Source organism: Solanum verrucosum, unplaced genomic scaffold, assembly GCF_900185275.1.
Source record: "Solanum verrucosum unplaced genomic scaffold, falcon-dt-bn FXZP01000213.1, whole genome shotgun sequence".
Lineage (NCBI taxonomy): Eukaryota > Viridiplantae > Streptophyta > Magnoliopsida > Solanales > Solanaceae > Solanum > Solanum verrucosum.
The window spans coordinates 1,158,205-1,164,204 of record NW_026020043.1 but is presented as its reverse complement, the minus strand read 5'-3'; positions in this window follow the sequence as shown (position 1 = coordinate 1,164,204).

Sequence of the window (6,000 nt, the reverse complement as noted above, 5' to 3'; positions counted from 1 at the left end):
AAAGTACTGTCTTCGTCATGAATAGCACAATATTCAAAGGAATAAAAATGGTAACATTCAGTTGATGCATATTATTTTTATATATAATATCTCAAAATTATAGTACTAATTTGAAATTTGTATTATCGTTTGTTTTTATTTATCTATCTTTTTTAATTATACATAGTATTAACTTCTATATTTGTATTGGTATTGATTATTTAGACGAAGATCAAACTCATGCCATGATTAAAAGGTTTGTGAATTCATGTATTATATCTAATAACATTTAATTTATGAAAACGCTTGATTTTCTATTGATAGGTATGTGTTCAAGGCTCATAATTTAAGGTAATACAACATTTATCAAATATGATTTTGTTTGATTAATTATTTTTCCATGAAATATTCTCAATTTTTGTTAAAGTTATCTAAGATTTTATGTTATCTTTCTAGAGGTTAAAAAGATAAAATGTGAAGATTTAGTGGGAGTTTAAAGACATCCAAAAGAACTAACTAGCAATCACCTTCATTAAAAGAGAAATAAAACACTCCGAACTTTTCATATACCATCATTTTAAAATTTTAAATATCTTTTTTTAAAATTTGATAAATAATTATGTCAAAATCTATCAAATGCAACTACCATAAACACCACGTAATATTTATATATTACTAACTTGCATATTTTTTCAAAAAATTGAACTTATTAATAAAAAAATACTAACAAATTACAAATACCTAAATTACTATATCAGTTTATCTCCTACATGGGTTAAATTAAACTTGTGTAATTGTAGTTTTTTTTTTTCATATTGAATTGCAGGTCTAAAATTTAGGTAACTGATCAAGATTTGTTTTTTCTTTTTTAAAACTTTATAATTCAAATTATTTTAATTTGTAAATTGAATTTTAACAAAAAAAATTAAGCGATAATTTTTAACAACGACATTTGGTAGTTTTAGAACAAGGACAAAACAAAAGAAAAAAAAACAATTAACTATTTGATTAGAAAATAAATTAAAAAATGTCATGATACAAAATAAATTTAAAATAAAACATGTAACTGAAAAAAAGAAGAAGAAAAAGTAAACATTAATAAAGAAATAGCTTAAAATCTATAGGTAAAATAAAAAAAACGACAATTATCTAAATCATCTACTAAAATCTCTCACCCACTTACTTAACTATCTTAATCTCTTGAAATTCAACTATAAGCCAAAAGTGCTACGTATCAATTCAAAGTTTTAAGTTTATATAAATATGACTTTAAATATTTCAAATCTCCATTTTGTAAAAAAAAAACAAAACATGTTATCAGAATGATTTTCGAATTATCATTTCTTAGAAAGGATAAATTTAAAATACTATAAATTCATATTTTGCAATTAAAGCCACATGTCTCATCAATATAAATAACAATTTTTTCCGTTTGATTTTTTTTTTTTTGAAAAAAACTACATCCAGAAAAACATAATTTAAATTTGATAAATAATTATGTTAAAATTTGTCAAATAAAACTGCCAAAACACAAAATTGATAGTTATAATATTTTTAATAATTTGGAGATTTTCTCAAAAAATAATTTTATCAATTAAAAAAACACTAACAAATGTTCTTATTTAAAAAATAAATTACCGATAAATAATTTTCAAATTATAATATATTGAACAAAAAATAACGTTAGGTTATATTTACTTAAGAATAAAATATACCACATGTTTAAAAAAGCTAAAAAAAATCTAAAAATCTCTCTCTATATATATATATAATAGGAGAGGTGATAGTAATCAAAGGAATAGAAGATGCTCCATTTTTTTATCTTTCAATTTTTTCTTTGCACGGAAAAATATTAATTTGATAATTTATTTTATGTGGGATATATAATTTTACTATAGTAATATCTTTTTTAAATTGATCATTGGAAGTCCTTCTTTTCTACATTTTTATTTTATGAAAAGATATTTGATTAAATAAAGGTGATCTCATTTTGCAAGATTGAACGAGAGAGGAGTGTGCTAAAGAGGTTGCAACATGCTTTGCAAATTATATATTTAGTAATTACTAAAAATATTTAAAATATTTTTAATACTAAGTTTATATTGATCTATGAATTTAAATTTTAATTATACAACAAATATCACTTCAACACACGCCACATATGCTATTAATCTTCATTATACTAGAAGAAGTTGTTAGAATAATGTTTAGTATTTTTAAAGAATATATCCATATTTCACATAAATTATGCTAAAATTTTGTTAGCATGAAGTGTATATTATAAAACTAAAACATTATATATGATTATACATGCACTTTTGTTACTCAATAATAATTTGTATTAGTTATTTTTTAAGTTTAACGCAGCAGATTCAAGAGGAAGTTTAAGAGAAATGGAATTCTATATAGAATTATTTTTAAATATTTTTTTAAATTATAAATTATTTATTTTTAAAACTTCTCTAATGTTAATTTCAAAAACTGTTTCAATTAAGGTAGGAGACTCGTGAGAAAATATAGGGGAAGTGGGATTTTAAATAGTATTATTTTTAAATATTCTATAAATTATAAAGTAGTTAATTTATCAAAAATAAATTGAAATCTATATATAAAATAATTGTGAGTAAAGGAAATCTCACTTTATTCACGACACTCAAGAGGACATTTAGGTGAAGTGGGATTTTAAATATTCTTAAAATTATAAATTATTTATTTTTAAAACTGCTCTAATGTTAATTTAAAAACCGTCTCAAATAAGGCAAAAGACTCGTGAGAAAATTTAGGGAAAGTGAGATTTTATATAGTATTATTTTTAAATATTCTATAAATTATAAATCTTTTATATTTAAAAATACTTTAACGTTAATTATAAAAATTGTTTTAAATTTGTGCTTTTTAAAAAAAATTGTAATTTATTATTCAATATAATTACATATATTTAATTGTAATTTATAGAAAATAAACGACGATTTAAGCATGCATTTTGTATCATGTGTAAAATAAATATAATAATAATAATAATAAAAATCCTAAAAAGACTACCCATTTCCCACGATCCACTAAAAATTTTATTTATGAAAAAAGTAGCAAATAAAAAAAAGGGTCATTAGTTATGCTGCAAACGGTTACATTAGTATCTTTTATTTTTTTTTGTTAGAAAATTTATTTTTATTTCCAGATTTTAAATTGATTTTAATAATTTATAAATTCTAGAAATTTTATGGTGTTGACGTGTGTCACTTTTTCCTCTACTATTATATATAGATAGATATATAGATAGATGCTATATCATTATCCTTATTTTCTCTTAATCTTATTTCAACAATTAAAAATCGCTAAATATGTCCTTAATTAATTAAGTCACAATTGAGAATCTGAAAAGTAAAACTTATAACATAAATTAATATAGTTAATTTCACGTGTGTGTGAGAGGAATGATTTAATGTGAAATCTGCACTGAAGATTTAAAGTTAAAGACATGTAGCTATTAGTGAGTTAGCATAAAAAAATACGTTAATAACTATACAAATCAGATGATTTACGCAACAAATTGTACGTTTGAAATCTTATTATATTTATATATATATGATAAGCTCCAAATCCCTTTCAACCAAACTCAGAACCTACTTCTTCTCCGAAGAACAAAGGTGTCCGATCACTTCATGCCATATAGTGAAGTTATGCGCAAAGTAGAGAAATTATCATGAGATATAATAAAGTTAATAAGCCGAATCAAGTGGTAATAAAAATTATTGAAAAACGCATACTTTCTGCAATTATTTTATTAACCACTGTAACAAATCTGATCAACTGCCAAAATTAAATTAATTAACTGAGAACATTAAAGCAGGAATGGAGGATTGAACATTTCAATTCCTAATTATCATAGACCATCTCTCATGATCATATTTCCGTGTGCCTATTTGGATGACCTTATAAACAAAAAATCATAAGTTAAGAGTTTTATTTATGATTTTTGACTTATTTTTACCCTTTTAGCTTAAATATAAATGCTTAAAACACATTTTTTTAATTTTACCAAACACTATAAAAATATTTAAAAATCATTTTAACTTAAAAACACTTAAAATATGTCAATTCAAACAAATTCTATATTAAAAATCATTTTAACTTAAAAACACTTAAAATATGTCAATTCAAACAAATTCTATATTATACTAACTTTGTTTAAAATAATGCAATATATTTGTTCATTTTTTTTTCAAGTAAAACACAAGAGCCTTATTTTAAATAAAATAAATAGTAAGAATTTCACCTTTTACTCTTTGGGCATAGTAAAGTGAAACTTCGGATAGCTGCAATTATATATCCAAGACGAAAATAAACACTGCAAATTAGTTCACTTTGATTTTGTTTCTTTTGAGTTCATGACTTTAAAAAATAATAATTAATAGGTATATTTTCTTAAAAATTAAATTTAATTTGTTAGATATGTTCTAAATAAGTCTACTGAAAAATTATTTATTCATAAAATGCATTAGTTGTTGATAATTTTTATACCAAACATCTATTGAAAAAGCTTCAACAATGATAATGGTAAAAAAAGGTATAGTTATATAGATAAATAAGAAGAAAGAAAGAGTAAGAAAAAAAAATAGGCAACTCACTCTCTATGCCAACTCATCACTTAAGAGATTATTTATTCCATTTTAAAGTAGTTCAGGGGGTAATAGGACTCCCACGAAAAATAGGTGCGTAGTTAAAAATTCGGTAATAGGTTGGGAGGTCATTTGGCCATCCAAAAATATTTTATATGTATATTTTCTAGTGTATAAATATTCAATACCATATATACTAACATTAACTTTACTTTTAAACAATTATGTACATTACTACTTTTAATATTTTATACCGTATATTTTAAAAGATATAATTAGATACACAAATTCCTTAAAACTACGATTGATTAATTATCTTTATATTTAAACACTAAACTTAATGGTCCAATTATAATTAATAATTTTTCTCTCTCATCAACTGTTTCTCCTCCATCGCCTCCACTAGGAGTGTACAAAATCGAATCAAAAACCGAACCAAATCGCAAACTGAGAAAAAAAACCGACTATATTTGGGTTGGTTTGATTTTAACTAAAAAAACCAACCCGAGACCAAACCAACCCGAAATTATATATATAATTTTAAAATTTTATTTTATACATAAAAAAATTTACTTTGATATAATTTTTAAATATTTCTTATACTTTTTCATAGTTTTTATCTTTTAATATATTATTTCAAGTTTGAAACTTAGAATTCTGAATGGTTCAATAAAGATTATAGTCCACATATGTTGGTAATTATAATAAAACTTAAATCAAAATCAAATTAATACTAATGCAAAAAGAAAATCAATTCAACACTAAGAATGACAATAATATTGAATATTTGTTCCTTGGTTTTACATTGGTTTAGACAATTCAAATACATAATCTAATTTTAATTTCCTTTAATATTTAGTCATGTAACTAGTACTTATTAAACTTATTTTAGCATGATTTAGTACTTTTAAATTATGATCATTTTCATTATGACTTGTAAATTTGCAATATTTGTTTTACGCGATTTTGTTACTATTGTATTATTTTTTTGTTGGATATTTTAGTGTCATTACTCATATCATATTTTGTGTTATTTTTCTAAAAAACACCTTAGATAGTTGTATTTTGTAGGACTAAAGAAATATTTGAAGTACAAGTAAATTATATGTTTGTATGAATACTTTACCGGAAAAATCCGAAAAAACTTGAGGTTGACAAACCCGAATTTTATTGATTTAGTTTGGTTTATGAATTTAAAAATCCGACACAAATGATTTGATTTGATATTTAAAAAATCCAAACTAACCCGGTCATGTACACCCCTAACCTCCACCATTTCTCTCCCTTCCTTCATTATCTCATTACACATTTTCATGTTCAAATATCATAAAATTGATTCTTGCTCACCAACGTTATAAGTAGAGGTTTGTTACTGTTTTGTTTCATTATTTGTCATGGTGAG